This window comes from Micropterus salmoides, unplaced genomic scaffold (genome assembly GCF_014851395.1).
Source record: "Micropterus salmoides isolate LMB-PRFRI ecotype aquatic unplaced genomic scaffold, ASM1485139v1 Ms_hic_scaffold_12, whole genome shotgun sequence".
Taxonomy (NCBI): Eukaryota; Metazoa; Chordata; class Actinopteri; order Centrarchiformes; family Centrarchidae; genus Micropterus; species Micropterus salmoides.
In genome coordinates this window covers 23,550,367-23,572,296 of record NW_024040263.1, presented here as the reverse complement: position 1 = coordinate 23,572,296, position 21,930 = coordinate 23,550,367, and the positions used below count along the sequence as shown (strand labels likewise).

The 21,930-nt window shown below is 39.2% G+C and overlaps 1 protein-coding gene across 1 annotated transcript in view; it reads left to right on the top strand.

Moving 5' to 3' along the window:
- Positions 1–338: 338 nt before the first annotated feature.
- The window catches only part of gcgrb (glucagon receptor b), a 62,954-nt gene continuing 41,362 nt past the window's right edge, over positions 339–21,930 (top strand). Inside the window, 1 exon segment of the mRNA XM_038714045.1 lies at positions 339–743. The gene's annotated coding sequence lies outside the window, so the exon portion shown is untranslated.

The following is a 21,930-nucleotide window of genomic DNA, read 5'->3' as shown; positions in this document are numbered from 1 at the left end:
ATAGCAAAAAGTCTAAAGTAAAGTGATAAATTATAATAAAATAATAAAGTGACATTAATTCAAATCACAAAAAATAGCCTCTACTCTATATTCTTTGCCTAATGTCCAATGCAACTGTCTGATACAATTTTATTTTTAATTGTATAAAATGTTGAAAAATTTAACATTGGTTTTCTTTACATTGCAGGGTAAGTCTATAGGTCTAAATTGAGACATTTAATGACTCACGCACACATGCTTCATCTACAGCCATTGCCACACAGTCATTCCATTTAGTTGTATTTTGAAAGTTTATGCCGGAAGTCACCCTCTATATTTTGCCTGATTTGACAGAAATCTGCCGCGCAGAGCACAAACGGCGACAATTCAGCCTCTTTCAGTCCGACGCTCTTGAGTGCACTGCAACAGGAGCGAGATTTAATTTGGAAAAGTGATTTATGGAAATCTGCAGAGAAAAAAAACGAAACAAAAATCCAAAGTGACACTGGACAGAATTATAGGCTAACTGGACAAGGGCAAACTTGAGAAGTCACAAGTCCAGTCTTTCATGCTTTTTTCCTTGTGTCTTTATTTCCTCAACCTCGGCGCCCTTGTTTTTTGTTTGTTTTTATTTGTTTGTTTCTCTATCTTTGGAGTGCTGGCTGTGCTCTTTGGACTATACCTGCGGTGATGGGCCGGGCCGGGAGATGAGCAGTGGGCGGTGTGGTGGTGCCAGGGGCGCAAGAGGAGGTCAGGACGCTTAGGTAAAAACGCGTTTTGTTAAAGTAAACTCTTTTCATCTGCTTAGGCTACTTACTTCCTCTCAGAGCTTTAGATGAGTGTCGGTTGGCACATACAACTTTCTGACCTATGAGGAGTTGATTCCCCCCCCCGTGCTCTAAACACGGTTTTATTCTGGAGGAGCCTTAACTTCTTGGGGTGTTTCGGAGCTATTTGATGTGCAACATCGTAATAGGCTACATTACTGCATCACATTTTGTTACTCAAATCAACCTGTGTCCTCTGCCCATCCACAAAGCATCCCTTCTCTGTTTTATGACTTCTGTATTCAAATATAGTGTGAGAGAGAAAGAAAGAGAGCTTCAGAGATAACTCCAGTGAGAGCTTGTCTCCGCAGATCGCAGCTGAAGCGCTGGATGCTTTTGGTTGGGTGATAACGTGGCCGTGTTATCACTAAGACTATCATTAACTTTCCTCTTTCATCAATCAGCTGGTCTGCCACATTGTAGGGTAATTGGCATTTACAGCAATCTAAGTTCATAACGGTCTTTATTCATTAGCTGCTTATTTTCTAACTGCTGCACGATGATGAGAGGAGAAAGAAAATAGTGGAAGAAAATTAATCCATAGATATTGTGTTAGGTGTTTGCTAACGGTAACTGAGAGGCACTTGAAATTGAATTTTGAAAAGCTTGGATTATGATAAATATCGCATCTTTATATAAGATATATGTCTGTTTGCCCCTTCTATCCATCTCTCTCGCGCGCGCACTGTCTGGGTTTTTTTCCCCCAGGAATGCGCAAAAGAAGGGGCTTATAACACTGGTATTTTTGTGGCTCCAAATGGACCCAGTGCGAGTTGAGTGATCCAGAAAGCTTGAATTCTGGTTACATGACAGGAGTAAATATGTACATTAGGTGTTTATTATTATTATTATTATTATTATTATTATTATTATTATAGGTGATGTTTTCATCTAAAACTGGAACACATATATTTTGTAATCTCAACAGTCTTGCTGTCTTGTGATCACTGTGTAAAGACATGTCAGACTGCACTGGGTAATCATTTGGAATCTGCTGCTTATTTGACATCTGCAGTGAGGAATTATTATAGTCTAATGGAGCTCCAACATAGTCCCTGTGGGGGCTGAGAGTGACCCTGCGGTCATCAACAGTTAGTTTACAGTAGCCTGTAGAGGCCACATTAGACATAAATCAACCATATGGATCTAAATCTAAAAACCACAAGGAGATAGTTGGGTCACATGGAAAATCATTGCTGTGGTAATTTTACAACGTAACTATTGCTGTAATAAGGCAAATCGTATTACGTATTGCCTATTATATATTAAGATCATAAAATGATTACTCCGTGAATATAAAGCTTCAACAACAAGTCAATTAATCAATTTGTCAATCGGCAGAAAATGAATAGCCTACTGTTTTGATAATTATCAATTTTCAAGAAAATATTTCAAGGATTCATTTTGATGCAGAGAATGAAAATAAGTGTTACTTGCAGCCCTACTGTAAGTGTTCACGATAAATAAAACAAAAACTTCAACCTTTTACACACATGCCCTCTATGGCTTTCTGCAATTTCAGGTGGTGTAATCAGGGTGTTGATATTTCTATAGGTACAGTATTTGCGCCTCGGCACCTCAATGACATGTGAAGTTGACCTTCATTCATTTTAAAATAGTTTTCTGTTTTAAAAGGGGACTAGAGAGGCTGATGTGATTGGCCATTATTGAAGCCTATCCCAAGTACAGTGTATTTATTTCCAGATTGTGCTCTGGTACACCTGGTTTGCATTTGTTTCTTTGGTCACAAAAACTACTCCAAGCTTGTGTTTGCACCCATTATCTGGAAGCCAGAGCCCTTTCTCTCGCTCTGTGTCCTTTTGCCCCCTTCTGTGTTTTTGTTCGCTCTCCAAGAAGTAATATCCTAAGTTGTCCTGGCTGAGGACGCCGTGATTTCCTCAGCCATCAGACCACTCTTTTGTAATGGTACGATGACCAGAGATTTGATTTGCCTTGTCAGAATGGGCCGGTACACATACAGGGAACATTTCCAAAGGACAGATAATGATTCACAGACAGTGGTCTTCAAACATGAAAGCAGATGAAGTAAGCTAATGTCTTTTTTCCATCAACTTCTTTCTCCTGACTCGATCGCTATAGTCAAAAACTTGAGGTTTTGCTGGCTAAAGTTTTTTTCCAATCAATAAACAGACAAAGACAGAGGGGTGTTGTGAAACAAGACGGGGAAAGTATCATTTAGCAGGACTGTAGTCTGGGTCTGTGGGGGGCATTGTTGGAAGAAAGTGATAGCTTTGACCTCTGCATTTTTGTTCATTAACATATTGAACTTTTTGCTTCTAGAAGATACTTCCAGCTCAACGAAAGTCAATGAGACACAGGGTGTGGAGTAAAGTGAGGCTTGAATGTACACACTAAACCTGATAGCATACTTACATTCCACTTCATGTTTACAATTACTACTACACACATGCGCTAGTAAATGCTGTAGTATCACATCCTGCTCCCACCACCACACACACGCTACGCCTACACATGCGCACTGACAATCCAGGGTTAGGGTTACAATTTTAGATTTATTTACGCACTTTTAAAAACATTTATTGAAAGTTTTATTTAGTTTTTTACATGTTTATTTACAGCATTAAATGTTGAATTGTATACTGTAATAGGCTGTATATTAACTTATTGGGAGAAAACTGGTAGTTCTATGTAAAATCAGACGTTGAGCACCCCCATATCGCCAAAATGGCATGATCCTCGTCGAATCAGGCTCCGCCATCAAAGCATCGACTCTTCGACTGTTGGGGGTCAGCTCAACATCTTTACAATATGAAACAACACTCTTGTCAGTTTGTAAGTATAAAAATTGCCATAAAATTTAAACTGCCAGTATTTGAAATCTACAAAGTTCATATTTTGCCTTAAAAATTCTCAGAAGTGAAATTAATGATGGAATAGCATACAGAAATTGTAACAGAGTGTTGCTAGAACCGTTAGAAGAGATTCAATGCATTTTGTGGGCGGGTGAGTATGTCCAGTAAGCTCACGCCTGCATACTCAGAAATTCCCCATTATCTAATATACATCTGGGAAAAAACCCACATACTATGTAGTTGGAACACTATACATACTCAATTTGATGTCATACTTATGATGAATAGCACATTAGTATGTGGTTTTGAACACAGCCTTAATTTCTGCTAAACGATAAATCACACAATAATCATTTTATGATTTTGAGGTAATACGATTTGCCTCATTACAACAATACATGTTTACACACAAACTCTACTAGGTACCTCTGACTGGAAAATCCCCTCTTGTAGAGTTAACAAACATCAGCAGATGACACAAAGTAAACCTGGACCCAAGCTCTTTCCTAGAAACACAATTCTGATAAAACTGTCTGTAATATTTAGAATGTGTTTGGTTCATTGACTACAGACAGCCACAAAGCATCATTTAGTCCCAGAGACAAGGAGATAATTGAATGAACATCTGATCAACACTTTAATAAATATAATAACACTGATGTCAGCCAGGAAACAGTTTATAACATAGCTGTTGTGCTGAACTGGAAAGTTTAATTAAAACTTATATTGCTTCACTTCTAGACAAAACTTTTCAATAATAGTAACACCAATACTGGATGGTGTTTTCTGCTCTTTGTTTCGGTTCCTTTGCGTCTGGATGAACTCCAAACTCTACCCAGCTGTAAATGCAAGCAAATTTTGACATTGTGAGCTGTACAGGAAGGATGATGTAAACACATGGACACACACACACACACTCTTATATTTCAGTGCTCATATGAACAGCCACTGTCACCATCTTGTTATCTATTTGATCTATTCATCACACAAGACAAATAGAGTCTTGGTATGTGATAGAAGTTAAATTAATTAATGAAAGCCCAGGACAACAGCGGTTATATCCAGCATCTTTGATGTAACCATGCATACACAGTATATACACACTACAGTCAGTCCAACCTCAGTCCAATGATGTTCAATAACTGCTTCATTAACATTCATCCAGTCTTAAGGAGCCACATTATTCGGGTCTTTGTCACGAGCGACTAAAACAATATGGTGTAACAGTGTAGCATGTTGAAGGGTGTCCTGCATCTGTGTGTGTATGTTTTTATGCATGCGCGTTGAGAGAAGGTCTGCTCTATAAACACAATTGTTTATTTAATCAACATTGACCCAGGCTGGTTTCTGACGCATGCTGTGGTCACTCACACACACATGTAACCACACACACACACACACACACACACACACACACACACACACACACATATTCAGTGCACATTAGTAGCAGATTGCCCCTGCCTGGTTAAACAGACACATTTTATCTGTGAGCGAAAATCACATTAATTAATCTGCCAGTCTGATGCTGATGTCATCAACATTAGACCCCCCTGTGGCTAATTAATCCCGGAAATAACCGCAGGGCAGCGTGACATGAAGCTGTGTCGCTTACAGATGTGTTAAATTGCTGAGCTTTCTCTACGGACGTAGAGTTCAAGGTTATGCAAGTTCCACTGTCATGCTCTTTGTGAAATAGAAAGGTATTGTTATCAAGGTCGACAACCTGCAGTGCACACAAAGACTCACACACACACATCTGATCACCATGTTTTCATACAAATGTGTGTTCTTAAATGTGTGTTCAGGTTCTAAGACAGAGATGTGTAGGGCTAAATAGTGCTACACTACATACTAACATTAAATTGTATTTGATTTTAATGATTTTCATAGTTCTAGAAATCATAAAAGATTTGAGAAACTACTAACTGGAAGAAGGTTTTGAGTTTATTTTCTCAAAATAGATGCTCGTGTGTTAATAGACATTATTTTCCAACAATGAAATACACAAAGCAAGTGGAGGAGCTACTTAAAGCTGCAAAACTAAATACATTGTGAAGAGAGATAACTCAAGGAAGATCTTGGAAAACCTTGAAAAAAATGATGGGGGCATCCTGATAGCACTGCAGCAACTTTGCCTCAGCTGGGGACCTTGGTTGCATGTCATTCGCATATTTCTGTCCCTTTATTTTCACTCTGCCTCTTTACTGTCTGATATTAAATACAGGTAAAATGCCAGAAAAGGAAAAAAAAACTTTTTAAATATTGGCTGTGAAGGTTCTCAGTCATCCAGGTCATCATTATCCAAGGAAGGGTAAAATCAAGGGGAACTGGACTTGAAGATTCTAGAAGACGTTCCTCATCCAAGAGACTTCTTCAGTTGGTTTTGTCTGTGAAGATTCTCAGTCATGTTCATTTTAGTTGATTATTTGCATATCCAGCAGCTACAGAGCAACATTATCATTCATTCGTACCCAAACAGTGAAGGTGCCCACCAGACATTTTAAAAATTAGCTGAAACATGTGATAAAGCTACATTAAGTTGAGGGGAGTAGCAGATATGGATGACAATTCTTTGTGTGTGCATCACTATGAGTGTTCCCACATTAGAGCAAAGTGAGCAGTGTCACTATTTCCAGCCTGTTATCTGAACTCTATGGTGCAGACACACTCATTAAACGTACGGCAAACAGTTTGTTAATTCGCAGCCATTAATTAGCACTTAAACAGACAGTAATTTGAAATATAATATCTCACATATTAGCTTTTATAATTCAGTACTGTGATGTTTGTGCATGTGCCTGCGCTGCCACCGTGTGTGCGATCATTAGTGACTTTCTGGATAAATCTAATCTTCATGATGCTCTCTGAGTTTCTCTGACTGACAGGGAAATTGAAAACCCTGAATCAGTCCATCAAATTCATTACTTACCTGCGTCATCCCTCACTCCACCACTCCCTCTTTTTTTCTCTCTGACTTTCAGTGTTCCTGGACTGCATCTCACCCCTTAATGGCAATAACCCTTCTGGTCTAATAAGAGAGTCAGTTTAACACACTCCCTTTGTTGTTCCGCTGTGTGTCTTTCTTTCTCCACTTTCCTTTTATTATTTCCTTACACTCTACATTAACCTCCCCTGTATCCTTCACTGTATCTCTTCCCCCTAGGCTCTCCCACACCTTCTGCAATGCTTGCTCTCAAATTGCCCCAGTCCTAATCTCCCTATATTTTTTCACTCTCTTTCTTGAAGCGTAAAATTGAACCTCTCACGCCTCCGCCCACCCCACTCAGTTTATTGTGTGATTTGCTCATCCATTCTCCCCAAATCCTCTCCCTCACTATTTACTTTCACTTGACCCCACACTTTTCCCAGTGGCAGTATGCACTGTTTAGGTATGTTTGAACAAATTCTGTCTACGCTTGAAGACAAATTATGTCTGTCTGATGAACTTGATCAAGAATAGAAATGTATGAAGAGAGAGGAGAACTCTCCGGGTAACACTGGGTATAAAGTTGGTCAGGTAACCAGATATTTTAAGATCTCCACTTCTTGTATCCAGGGCACAATTGACCAATTACTAACTTTTTTCTGTCTTGAGGTATATTTCTTCATAGCTTTCATAGATTTTTAAAATTTTCGTGGAAAACAAATCTTAATTATAGTCAAAATAATACGTCAATTGTACTTTTACTGAAAAACAAGGTCTGTACACCATACATTCTGAAAATAATTTAAAACTTGTAATAATAACTAGGAATGAAGTTGGTTCAAATATGTCACACATCATCTTGTGATAATTCATGTTTTGTGTTTGCTTTATGAACAGTTAAAACAGACCGGCCATACCACAAGAACACCATAGAAAGAAACAAGGAACAAAGACAATGCCAGGGTTAAAATACTTAATTTGCTTCAACTAACTGCCTGGTGGAATCAACTTGTAATGATGAAAACGAATCACTACATCCCTGAAACATAAAAAGTAAATGGACAGTACAGGTTTCCTATGCTTTGCTAGAAGATCCTATGTGGACAGTGCTATGCTGAAATGTACGCCAAAAACTGAGAAAGCTGTCAAGATGTTGGATCAGCCAATGAGCTTACTTGATACGCTGGTAACCACTAGGCATTGTTGAATCTAGGGAGATGTGAGCATCGGACCTTCTGCCACCTACAGTCAAGGGCTAAGTGGCCATTGGAGTAGCGGTAGTTTTGATGGACATTTGGGCCGATTAACCAATATTAAAAAATAACCAAAATACCGCAGTTGAAAATGCAGCCCCCAGAGGCAAAAGCACCAGGAATATGGTACTATTGACGATGCTTAATTTGCTAGCTTGCTTATGTTCATTTCCAAATGAGGTAGCTAGGACACATGCCTTACATGATATCCAGGTTTGATTCCCACTTTATGTGTCCCTTAGCAAGACACTTAACCCCTTGTGGCTCCAGAGGTGTGAGGCCCACTTGCTGAAGTTCAAACTGAACATCAGAATGGGGAAGATTTAAGTCACTTTGAACGTGGCATGGTTGTTGGTACCAGAGGGGCTGGTCTGAGTATTTCAGAAACTGTAGATCTACTGTGATTTTTTTACACACAACCATTTACAGGGTTTACAGAGAATGATCTGAAAAAAAGACAAAATATCCAGTGACCAGCAGTTGTTAGGATGAAAATGCCTTGTTGATGTCAGAGGTCAGAAGAGAATGGGCAGTCTGGTTAGAGGTGACAGAAAGGCAACAATAACTCAAATAACCACTTGTTACAACCAAGGAATGCAGAATACCATCTCTGAAAGCACAACACGTCGAACCTTGAAGCAGATGGGCTACAGCAGCAGAGGACCACACCGGGTGCCACTCCTGTCACCTAAAAACAGGAAACTGGGGCTATAATTCACACAGGCTCAACAAAACTGGACAATAGATGACTGGAAAAACGTTGGCTGGTCTGATGAGTCTCGATTTCAGCTGCAACATTCAGTTGGTAGGGTCAGAATCTGGCGTAAACAACATGAAAGCATGGATCCATCCTGCCTCATATCAACAGATTCAGGCTGCCGGTAGTGGTGTAATGGTGTGGGGGATATTTTGCTGGCACACTTTTGGCCTCTTATTACCAATTGAGCAACGTTTAAATGCGACAGCCTCATTGAGTATTGTTGCTGACCATGTCCATCCCTTTATGACCACAGTGTACCCATCTTCTGATGACTACTTCCTGCAGGATAATGCACCATGTCACAAAGCTCAAATTGTCTCAAACTGGTTTCTTGAACTTGACAATGAGTTCACTGTACTCCAATGGCCTCCACAGTCACCAGATCTCAATCCAATAGAGCACCTTTAGGACGAGTTTGCGTATTGATCATTTTACTATTTTTTTGGTGAAGATAGAAATTGTTGTTCATATGTTTTCAAATGCAGTTTTAATTTAAATGGCCTGTAGAGTGTTTCTTTTTATTGTTGCCCTCTAGTGGTGGATTTCTGGTATAGGCAGTATTATGTTTTTTCCATGTTTCTGACTCTACTCTAGTAAATTGGTGGGTCAAAATTGTATTGCACCAGTGGTCTATTAACAGTTAAATCAGCCATTAGGCTTGTTTTATTTCACTTAAGAGTTCAGCTGAAGTGATTACTTGAGGTGAGCTAGATAGGTGTTTCTAGTTTTAAAAAGGTATTTTAATGGCTCATTTCGTGATGTACTTGTACTTGCATAAAATTATCAAGAATGCTAAAGATCCAGAGCCCCCGACAAATAATTTGTCCAGAGAGTGGCCTGACCAGGGAGAAATTCCAGGGCCATTTTTTTGCCCCAGTCGGTCCCTGCCTACAGTTGCCTTGAACGCCCTTCACTGCAAACGTTTGCAAAGATAATTTCTTGTATGCCGGCAGAAGCATAACTGCAACGTTATTCTCATTTAGTATTAATTTACCTCACTTGCAGTCTAATGTTTGGACAATAACTTGAACATAATTTGCCAGGACAACATTTTCTAACAGGACCAAATAAAATACATTCAAGAAATAATATTCTAAGGGGCATTATTTAACTTAAACCTAGAGTGCACCACTGAATGTATTTGAGCATTCTGATAGTTTAACCAGTAAAAGTGGCTGAGAAAATGTTGAATGTAACAGAGGAAAAAGTGGTTCCCAGAATTTGTGTGAGGAAAGTGAGAGTACAGAGAGCTTTGCCCACACTGCTGGAGTTGCTGCGTTTACTCAGTGCAGCAAATGAACCGAAGAGATGCTGGAAGCAAAGTGTAGTGAAGCTGGTGAGTGATCCGCTGCCTCTGAGCTGATCCATTATACATGAACAGCTAACATATAATATGATCTACTGTACACACTTGAGAGTGGAGGCAGAGAAAGAGGAGGGACAGAGAGAGGAAGAGGAGACATGGGAAAGGACAATAGATGGGGTTTGTCTGTGATGTCTTTCTGACAAACAAAATCATTTTGATACCATTAACACAGATCTGCTGGCGCTGCTGTTTCCTGACATAAATCCCAACTGACAAACTCGCTACACCACAGACTCATTAATTATGTGTGTATATGTGTAAAAACTGCATGATGAATTAACTCACTGCTGGATGCTTTTTCAAACCCGTGTGGGCATGTAAATGTTTTTTTAGCTAACTCTATACGCACATGCCCACCATTTAAAGAACGAAAGATATTACTGAGGATATGTCTATGCTTTTACAGCACTGAGATCCCACTGGCACTATGATGTCATTCTGAGCATTACTGAATGAGGTTCATGGCTCATGTGTACACTCATCCATTCTCTGCAGTGCATATGTGTGTGTTATGTTAAAGAAAGTAGTGCTTGCGGAGACAGTATTTATAATTAGACAGGTGAACATTTACCCTCTAGGATATCACTTACACCTCTGTGTCTTTCAGCCACTTCCAACTAATGTTTTAGTCATACTGCCTGACTGTCGTCATGACTCCCATTGTTAGGACAACCTTTATCCCAGCTCCCTACAGGACAGCTGAAGTTTATCCTGATGTCAGTCCGCTCTGGTGTAAATCCATCGCGTCAATAATTAACTCATGTAGCCAGTGACAGAATAGGTGAATTAAAAAAACAGTGAAAAAATTTTGAATTTTTACAACAACAACTTTCAGCCATTTTAAGCAACAGGGAATTCAGAAAAACAACCAGGGATGTTGTGGCAAAGTCATTTAAACCTTTTATTTAGTGTTAATTGAATGCATTCGGCTGCAAGCTTTCTTTATTTTAAGAAAACAACTGTGATGACACTAAACAGGAACCAGAACAACGGCATATTCAGCAGTTAGAAATGATTACAATTGCTTTTTAGCCATCCTAGCAGCATGACTCTATGGATGGCAATGTCAGTCTGTCAGTCGGTTGTTCCAACACTTTGGTCCAGAAAACAACAAATATCAACAAATAACTGATTAAATTTGGTACAGACATTTATGGTCCTAGAGGATGAATACTACTGACTTTGGTCAACCCCTGACTTTTCAGCACATTGAGGTTTTTTACATTTTTAGTTTCTAGTGAAATTTCTTGACAAACATTGGATGGATTACATGTAACAAGTTATGGCTTGACATGACTGTAGACTCTTCCAAGCAGTAATAATAGTATTTGATTTTTTTCAAAATGTTACACTTCAGATTAACAGATTGTCCTTCAGTCTGGCACAAGTCATAAAACCAGGCATCATCCACATGAAGAAAACATGAGGTTCTGGTCAATTAATCCTCAAAATGAAAGAACCAAATGCATAATTTTGAAGTTGTAACTGTTCACCACAATGACACATATGTTTTCTGATGTGACACCCATATCAGCAGTCTGACATCATTTGTTAGTGCCTTCAAACAGATCTGACAGAGCTATGGGTAAGGTTTCATCAAAAATATATAGTTTGGTGTGCTGGGTGTAGTAAAATGGAGACTCTACAGAAAATTTATTTTAGCAAGGAGAGCAGGGAGACTGGGATTGCCTGGGAATGCTTTGGGTGAATAATGAATTGTGGTATGCAAAACATGAGAAAACAATAATTTTAGGGTTGACAGTAAAGCGACAGCAACATTTTTTTCAGCCATATGAGCCTTGTATCTCAGGAAATCTGGATTCAGACAAGCCTTAATGTCAAAGAGCTAACATTGTGTGCATTGGAATGAAATGAGTGTGGGATATACCACAGATATGCTAATGTGCAGTGGAAATGGCCACCTATTTACTGAGGGAATTATTTCTTGATGAATGAAATTCACCGAATTCTTATTGATTTCACTCATTATCATGAGAGCCACATAAAAATCTCTCACTGTTACTTAAAGAGGTGGTATTATGCTTTTTGGCTTTTCACCTCTCCTTTATTGAGTTATATATCTTTTTTGTGCAGGGAGTTCCCATCTCCCACAGAAAACTCTGCTCTGAACTGCTTGAAAAGAGCTTGTTTGTAGTTCGGTCTTTACTTCCGCTTTCTTGTGATGTCACAAGTAAATACGCGTCATAATGCTCGCCGAGCGACTAGTCTGACACGCCCTCTCCCTTCCAAACACTAGCTACCCTCCAGTCCTTTCAGATTTTAATGGGTCAGAGATGCAGGATGCATACCTTTCAACATCACTGCAGCATCCAGCACTCCTGTAGCCGGTAGTGATGACAATGCAGACACAGAAACGTTACTTTGGGGACTAGTTCCAGGGACCCCTGCAGTGTAACATTTTCCCATTGGCTGGATGAACAGTAGCTGGATTTGTGATATACTGAGTAGTATGTCACTTTTTCTTCAAGCCAAAGGAGACGTCTCCATTGAAACATTCAATTTGTGAATCATCCTTCTACTTTAATATTTAAATAAATCTTCCATGTTTTCTGTGAGGCACTTGGCAAAATATACAAAAGAAAACAAAATTAAATGTCATCTTGTTTTATTACCCAGCCCCAGATCTTTTGATTAAATAATTTGTAGTCTCTGTGTGCAAGACTGGCAGGATGTGAGTCTCAATGATTAGGCATAACCGTATTGCGAGATAGGTTTAAATAATTTCACCAATCTGTTAATTTGTGTGACGATCATTTGATTGAAGAATAAGGGTTATTTCGTGCAGCTTGATTGTTGTTGTCTATTATCTTTTGTATTTCTATAATACATCACAATGGAACAGCTGTGTTAGTTGGAGTTGATTGTCAGTGATAATTAAAGTTATCCTAACAGGATCTGGGTTTTTTCCAGGATTAGTAAACTCTGGCCAAACAAGAACAGGGAATTGGAAAAAGGAAGAGACAATATTAGTTAGAGGAAGTGAGTTATATTTGGTATCTACTGTATTTGGGGATCAAGTGTGAAGAGGACTGGGGCATGGATGACAGAGTGGAATATAGTGGGATGCACGTTGAAAAAGTTTTTCTAAATCTGTCCGTATTATAGTTCAAAAGGCTCTCACATATCTAATACAAGAGTCTCGAGGTGTCTGTTGAATACCTGAAATTTTAATGTCCTTGCTAGCAAAAGCTTGTCTTTCATCCCCACCGTAGCTGCTGCAGATTTGGTCCTCATTACGAACGATTAAAGAAAAGACTCACAGATCCTGGTCCATTGTGAGCATTCAAGGACAGCAACACACAAAGCAGCAAGGACATGGATCCTTGAATAACACCTAGCCATTTAATTACAAACCGAAATCACACTTGAGGTCCATTGAGAACCACTCGTGTCGGTTTTACCCACAACTTTGGTCATATCTTAACAAACAATCTCATCCATATCAGCCTAACAATCTGCCTCAGCAGCGTAGCTGGCCATCGTCATGAACATCAGTGTGTAGACAACAAACCAATCTCTTTCTTAAGAAAAATATTGACAACATAAGACTAAGAAGGACTCACCCACTCCAAAATCAAGTGACTTCCAAAGCCCATATACAGAGCCCAAGAGGTGTCATGGTAAAAAAACTCATTCATGCTCTTGATTTATTAATTCATGCATACAAATTACTTAACAAGTGTAATATCAAATCATATTTGAAAAGACGGCATTTTTGGAGTGCTCCAGAAACCCCAAAGCCGAGCTTCCCTAAACATCCCTTAAATATGTTTATGGGATGTCAAATATTATACAGTGTTGAATTTACACAATGTAGTCAAATTTAAACCATTTAAACTTTCCATTTAAGGAGTGTGATGCGTGCATACAAGACAAGACAGTGAATGAAAGAGAGATATGTTACGCTAAATCCTGCACAAATTTCATTCATCCATGACAGCTTCTGAGCTCCGTACCCATCTGACAACACTAGGGCATTTATTATCTCACCAATTAATAGCACTGTTTTAACCAAATACCTCTCACACTCACTCACACACTATAACAGGCAGAGGTACTAAAGCGGCAGGGAGCCACGTCACAGCAGAGACCACTTGGTCAGCATCGATCTGGGAGAGTAAACAATCATCCTTATCCAAAGTCCAAAGTCTGAAAACTTATCATCACCACAACAAATTACAAGAAAAGTAAAAACGCTCTTTGTCTTTGGCGTCATTGCTTTCCAGTCATTCTTTTACTTATGCATTCTACTCTCCTCACCAGAAATAAAGGCCATGTAGGTTGATTATTTTATAGCTTGTTACAACCCATATTTACGTTTTTTTGTTAGGCTGCGATCTCTAGTGGCAGGGAAAATCTATGTAAGGAGGGTGGTGGGATAGATGGATGAGTCAGGTAAACTCAGGCTTTCTCTCAGGAGTCCGAAGTCTGGAAGAAAGTCAAAGGTGACATGTTTATATGTTAAATACTGTTTTGCAAATTCCGTAATGTACATATTTTAACCCAAACAACGATCTATTCCTAAACCTAACCAAGTAGTTTTGTTGCGCTTATATGTGTTGTTTGGGGGTATGGTTAGATGTAGTTGTACTTTCCAACAGCCATATGTCATTTTGGGGCGCTTGATAAACCACCTTTTTTTGCCGTTTAGACCTGTATGAGAACGTGTTGACTGTATAGATGTGAATACCTCAAACTGCTGCCATACACAGCGTATTGTTCTGCAGCAAAAGTTTAAGATGGTTCAACTTTTTTGTTGGTTGATCCTGTGGCATAACTACACTGACAAAAATCTATCTTTATAGCAAGGTTTTCGTGAGAGTTTTTTTTTAGTACAATGGGAAAACATGTTAGCTTGGTTGTTAGTCACACAGTCATGAGTGTGACTTTGATTCATTAAGGTACAACTGACACACAAACGCACACTTTCAGTCTCCTTTTTTAGAATGAGAGTATTTTTATTTAATATTTTTATGTCTGTAGTTTAATGCAAGATTTTTTGATGGTTGTTCATCAATCTAAATGTCATGCGAATTGTAAGTGTACTTTAGAAATGTCGCAAAAAGAAAAAAAAAGTAAAAAAGTATAATTGCAAAATATGTGCGTTTCCATCAGCTGGTTTGCAGCAAATAAACCAGGCTATGGCAAGTGTAGTTATGTCAGTAGTTGACGTTACACATGGCTGGAATAAACAGGACCATCATGTAATGTCTCCGCACGTTATGGGAATAGACTATCCGGTGTTATGCCGAGAATTGCATGCACCTCCAAATAATTCTTTTAAACGCTATAATATCCTTTGTGGGGTTCATTAATGGTGATTGATGATTTTAAGTATATATTTTATGAACGTTTAGAGTCATTTATATTTTAATACACTCAGTAGAAGTAGAGATTCATTCATTCAGGTATGCAGAACTCTGCACAACCGGGGCAAGACGCCGACAGCAGAAACAGCTGATCAGCCGTGAGTTACAAGTTTGCTACGTCAGAACTTATTTGGAAAAAGTGTTTCCATTTAGCACATTTACTCTTTTTCAACAAAGGCAAAATCCACCTCAAGTGAGGGTAAAAACGTTTTTGCGAAATTAAGGATTTTTTTTTGAATTTTGCCGTTTCCCAGCAAGCAATTTCACGGTTAAAAGACGTCTAATAAACGTCTAAACAGAGCCCAGACGTAGGCTAAAACAGGGCTGAATTTGGGCTGTCAGTGAAAGTTTGGTAGACGTCTAACCATCGCCCAAAACTAGTCTAGTCATCAATTACACCACCATTGAACGGCTACATATGGACGTGTATTAGATGGTGAAAATGGGTCTAGGCTAAAACAAGGTTGAATTTGGGCTGTCAGTGAAAAGTTAATAGACGTCTAACCACAGCCCAAGAATAGACCAAATACACAGCTTTTGACTACATATCTACCTCTAATAGACAACAGAATATTGGCTAGCCAAGCCGTTGATTTTAGACAACTGATTGCCTCTATTTTGCTGGGAGGGCTAAAAGCAGACTACACAATAGCAAATAAGAGCTAAATTGTGGCTACAGATAGACCATGTCAATTTAATGACACTTAATATCTTGTAGATATTATTGACATTGCAAAAATAATGGGATATCAACCATCTCAAGTGCTGCCAGGGCAAAAATCACTATTAATCATTTTTGATCATTTAGTGGGCTACAAATAGCAGGTCTGTTTACAAGCTAAATCGTGGCTACGCACAGGCTGCACGTAAAACATGTGAAAGAAATGAAACAAAAAAACTTGTAATCCCTGTAGAACTTGCTTACATGATGGAATATCATACACCTTGCAAGTTATTTTGGCAAAAACGTCATGTAACCACATGTAAAGTTATTGTGGCTAGAAGTGGGTTACTCATAGCCGGACTAAATTAGGTCTATAGTAAACCTAGACGGTGAAATGACGACTATTGCTTTCTGGGTTCCATCAACCTTTTCTAATGCGATACTTAATAATGCGCATAAAAAACATTGATGGAAACACAGCTAGTGGCATAAAAAGTTTGACATTGAAAATCCATAATTGAGTATGTTTAGGTCAAAAACTGAATGTCGTCTAGCGTACAAAAAATTCTCCTGTAATTTAGAAAGTCACTCGGGTTATTAAGGAAAGTCAGGGTTGACAAACTCTGACTACCTACACTGGTGTTAAATGGTACTACGACGGTGAATGTGATGTTGGTTAGTTGATTCTGTATCAATTTAACTAGAGTTTGTGCACATTTGCGTGAAAGGGGTGTGTTCGGCAATGCAGGCTTTATCATAATGGCATGGCACCATGATAATGTCAGAGTATGAGGAGTTTAAGAAACATTACCGGCCAATTTTTGTCAGTGCATTGAGTACATTTGTAAGTAACTTTACAGTGTTCTTGTTGTAATTCTCTATTTTGTCTTATGGAGTCTTATTTTATTTGTAAGATGATGGAAATGTTAAGGGACAACTGCATATTAGAGCTATTGTAGGATTTAAAAAATAATGACCATCAAAGAGCGGTAATAATACAAGAAAGAAAAATGTGGTACATTTATGGTAAAAATCACAAATCTACAAGTAAAGAACTTGAATATTGTCTGACATTGTAGTCAATGTAAATTTATGAGACAAACTCTCTGAAAATAGTTTTTTGTGAAGGAACCGCATCACTAGTGTAGCAGGTCTATGTATGATTTTGATGAAATTATAAAAATTAATATTTCCATAAATTTTAACTCATAAACCTCGAAAAGAAGGGCACCACCGGAGATTCAATTCGCCCAAAGTCTCCGGACCTCTGGGTAACTTTTTTTAATAATTATACAATTATTCACAAGTGATCGGTTAGTTAATAATCACTCAATTATCTTAAATCAATCAATCAGTCAATCTCATATTGAAGGAGTAAATCCTTGGAGTTAGACAACATACACACACAGTTCCTGGGATTACGGTGAAATTTATTAGATAACTAAGGTGAAATATGCGGATAAATGCGGATAAATACACATCAAAGAAATAAACAATGGCTAAACAAACATGATGTAAACAACAAGAATGTTGAGTTCTATTGTAAATTGGGTTCTCGTGTGGGGAGAATTTGATTCATACGGGCAGCTAATAAACGCAAGCTATGATAATAACTCAGTTAAATTTGGCTATGAGTATTAAGGGTTAAAGATAATCGATTAACAAACTATTGGACATAACTGATCACAGAATGCAGGGTTTTAGTCTTACTGCTTGTCGTTTCTCCCAGCCGGGTTGCTGGTCGTCGGCCTCACGCTGGCTGAGTTCTGTGTGTTCTCGGACCCAACCTTCCTCTGTCAGGGAATTGCTCCGTCTTGATCGGCTTATTGAAGAAAACTTGCAATGGGAGTCCTTTAACCCTGGCTCGGGTTAAAGGTTTGATTGTCCTTTGTTACTGCTGGCGGGCCCACATGGCTGGGTCCGGGCTTCGGTGCTAGCTCGACGGAATAAAGCTTAAAAGAACTTGGTTGTTCTTGAATTAAAATTATGTAACTTAACGGTCTGAAAACTTTCCATTTGTGCGTATTGTAATCAAATATCTTCCCACAGTCAAACCTTAATTGTCAAACGTTTATACCGTTCTTAGTTTTAAGCATTTGATAAAAAGAAATGAAAGAGACTTACTCAATATTTCCTGGATAATATTGGCTGTTACACATTCTTACTTAAATATATGAGGGCAAGTTACAAACATTTTATGAACGGATAAATACAGTGACAATTATACATTAAAACGGCATTTCAGAACGAAGGCATGTAATACTTATTTTGTCCTCTTGGTGGAGCTCGGGTTGTACGAGAGGACAGTAGATGTCCTAGGAACTGGGGAGCGGGTTATCCACACGAGCGTGCGGATGAATGTTTTAATAATTGTATATGAAACGTTTAGCTAAAGCATTAGTTAATACTAAACAGACAGTGATTACTAGGGAATCATAGGGAGAAATTAAAACAAAACAAAAAGGAAATTAGGAAACTCTTCAAGATTACATTCTTATGATTCTCTAGTCTTCAAACATCACTAAAGGATAACAACAGGGTCATTACTACTAACCTAAGAGGCAAACGCCACTACTAACTTAGCAAGGATGATGATTTAAGCAGAACAAAACACAGTTTATAATGAAACATTTGTTGGCTCAAGAAGGCAGGGGTTGTTAGTGTCCCCCCTTTTGCATTCCTGGCTTATCACATTTGCACATCAGCTAAAAGAAGAGGGAGTGGTGTTTTATGACTCAGCCATTCTGTGGGAAAAGGAATCAGGTTGAGGCAGGATGGGTGGTACTTCTGATGTCCGGAGGTGACCTGTGGAGAGAGAGGGGTTGTTCAGCTACTACTACTACTGACTGTCCTACTAAGTGTCTCCAGTGACACCTTTACAGCGAGAGGGGTTCACTAAGGCTCTTTGAATACACAATCCTTAAGCGATGTCAATAAAAATAATAATAATAGTAAAAGACAACCAGCCGAACAGCAGCAATAAACAGCTGACATAATATGACAACTAAGAGAAAACAAGAAACAGTCCAGCACACTAAATAAGCAACACAGCACAGCCACGAGAGCTGGAATAATAACAATTAATTTAAATAAGTAACTGAAAGAAAAGCATCAGGAATAATTCTACCAGGGACAACCTAAATTTGTTTGTGTCTATGTGTGAGACTGTGTGTGTCTGTGTGCGTGTGGGTACATGTGTGTGCGCATAAGCCTGTTAAAGAATGTAGTTGTTAGTGAGAGTGGGGCGCCCGACTGTGCCACACTTACCCCAGCAACAGGCAGGCAAGAACCCCAGTAGCCAATAGGGGTGGGAGAAGAGCGGTCCAGGCGCTGCTCTTCCGCAGCGCCTGGACCGACCGCGGCGCACACACAACATAGACCAGCGCTCCCCCCCACCCAGCACCCCAACGCCGTGCAGCGAACAACCAAAACGCCCAAATGCCACGCAATCATCAACACCAATGCACAAGTGACAAGCCCAACGCGCACACTGCGCGAGCACGGCGACACCCAATCCCCAGCAGCCCCCTGCGAATCCCGCGTGCGAGGTCTGGCAGACGAGAGAGAGCAAACGGAATAACACGACAGCGAAAGCCACCGTAGAGAAACACCAGCAGCAAGTCCCAGCCCGGCAGCAAACGCGCCGCACAGGTCACTGTGCACCCGCCAATAAAAGTCCGCTGTCCCCCCAACCGCCGGAAAAAACTAAGGCCGCCGTGCAACACCAGCCAAACCAGCAACGAGGCAAAATCAACCAGCTCAGCTGCATGCCACCACCCAACCCACCCACCCGTCAATGGCCGAGAACTCCATGCACAAACCCAGAACAAATCGGAGCACAGCCCTGCCCCGCACCCACACTGCACATCCCCGAAAACTAACTATATACTTCAGTATCCAGAGGGGTCCAACAACTGGCCGACAGAGAAATGGGGAGGCATGGATCCGAGGCCAACGAAGCAAAACAGGGACGCAAACTGGTCCCTCCAAGCCACTGAGGAAATGCCTCCCCTGGACTCCAATGCACAAACTAAACACCCAGCAGCCATTCAGAGACCCTGCCCAGGGAAAAAACACAATGCATCAAGATGCATCGACAATCGCCCCACAATCCCACCGCAGCCCTCCAAACCGCAACCGGATCAACCCACGCAGAGACCCCCAAAGAGCACTGACCATCTAACATTAGCTTGCTTCTCTTTTTTTTAGCTACGACCTATGAGAGGTTAACACCGACTGTCGTTCATTATGAAAACATGAATGAGCGTTTGTTTGCTTGTCAAACATGTGGTGGTTGATTAACGTAATCATTTACGTCCCGCTGGCTGCCATCGCGTTCATTATTAACGTTGGTCATTAGTTGTAGACGCATTGTATCTTAGGCTACATGGTTGTGCTCTGTGAAAAACAGGCAACAGGTTTATTGTTGATCATGTAATGTTACAGTTTTATTTAGTTAACTTTACACTAGCTAGTTAATAAGCTGTCATAATTAATTCTGATTGTCGATTGAAAGAACCAGCTCATCATGCAACACAATATTATATAATATTATATTATATACAAATAAAACATCAAATATTAAAGCTCAGCTCTTTCGCTAAGGGACAGCAGTGTAAGTTGAAAAGTGAAAGTACTCCGAAAAAATGTTTCATCTTCTGACCTTGGTCAGAAAAGGTCAGAAGTCTGAAATGTTGACAAATAATTATGCATGTGTGCCCAGGAAAAATCAACAATCAGCTGATCAAATGCACTTTTGCAAACAAGTGCTTTCTATCAGCTGATGTTTTTCCCCTTTTGCCTCACTACACAGTATACAGTAAGCCAAACAATACACGTGTAATATCCACAAGACCTACTCAAAAGTCACAATAAATGACACCATCTATAGCTTCAAAACTATTCAGTGTGCAGATAATTCTGGGTTTATTTCAGTATAACTTCTTAGTGAATGTCACAATTGTATCTGTAATTTTATCTTACAACATTTAATCAAATTGTTAATCTATGAATGCCATCTTAATAATTTCATTTACAGCTGTAACTCTCATATTTGTTAAAATTGTAGATCACCACTTTATTTCCAATTAAAGAAAACTGACGAATGAAGAATGTACTTCCATACAGTTTATATAACAAAAATGATTCCCAATACACAAGTATAACAGTTCAACAAATTAAAATATACTGCATTCATAAAAACATAAATTTTCAAAGTTTACAAATGTAAATGTTGTTTTCTATCACTTGAAATAATTTGCTGTAACAGTAAATATAATAACCTATGGATAGGAACCCAGTGTCATAATCTAAAATTTGAAATCAGTGTTCATATATTGTGGGATTAGGTGTTGTGAAATAAAAGTAAAAGAAAATGCAGGAGATGGCAGATAAGAGAGCGAGCCATGTTGGAAGCTGGGACTTGTATATCCTGTAGAGTACTGGACCCAGGTATGCCACATTTGGATGGATACTGCTATCAGCTCCTATGACAGTTATTGACAAAGCAAACACATACTGAGCAGATTATCTTGGGCTGAGTCTTACACGAGAAGATGGTTTATATCCCAGCTACGTGTCTTTACCCCCGGCATGCGAACACTGCCTTTAGTGACAGAGAATTAGCACTTGTTCTAGCCAATGCCCGATTCAGTTGGTCATTAAATATTTGCCAAGTTTCACAAATAAATGCTTGTTAACATGTTGGCTTGATGGATGTTGTGGCAAGGTAATTACCCCTGATACGATGTGTTTCACCAGCGCATGCATTCAGTGATGTAGGTGGTGAAGTATTTCACCATTATAAGTGAAAATTATAACATGTGGATTGTTTAATCTATGGTTTTAGTGTTTTTCATTAACAAGGTTTTGTAAAGCAATCAACGCCTAGCTCATCTGTCAAAAAAAATTCTTCTGTGCATTATTGAG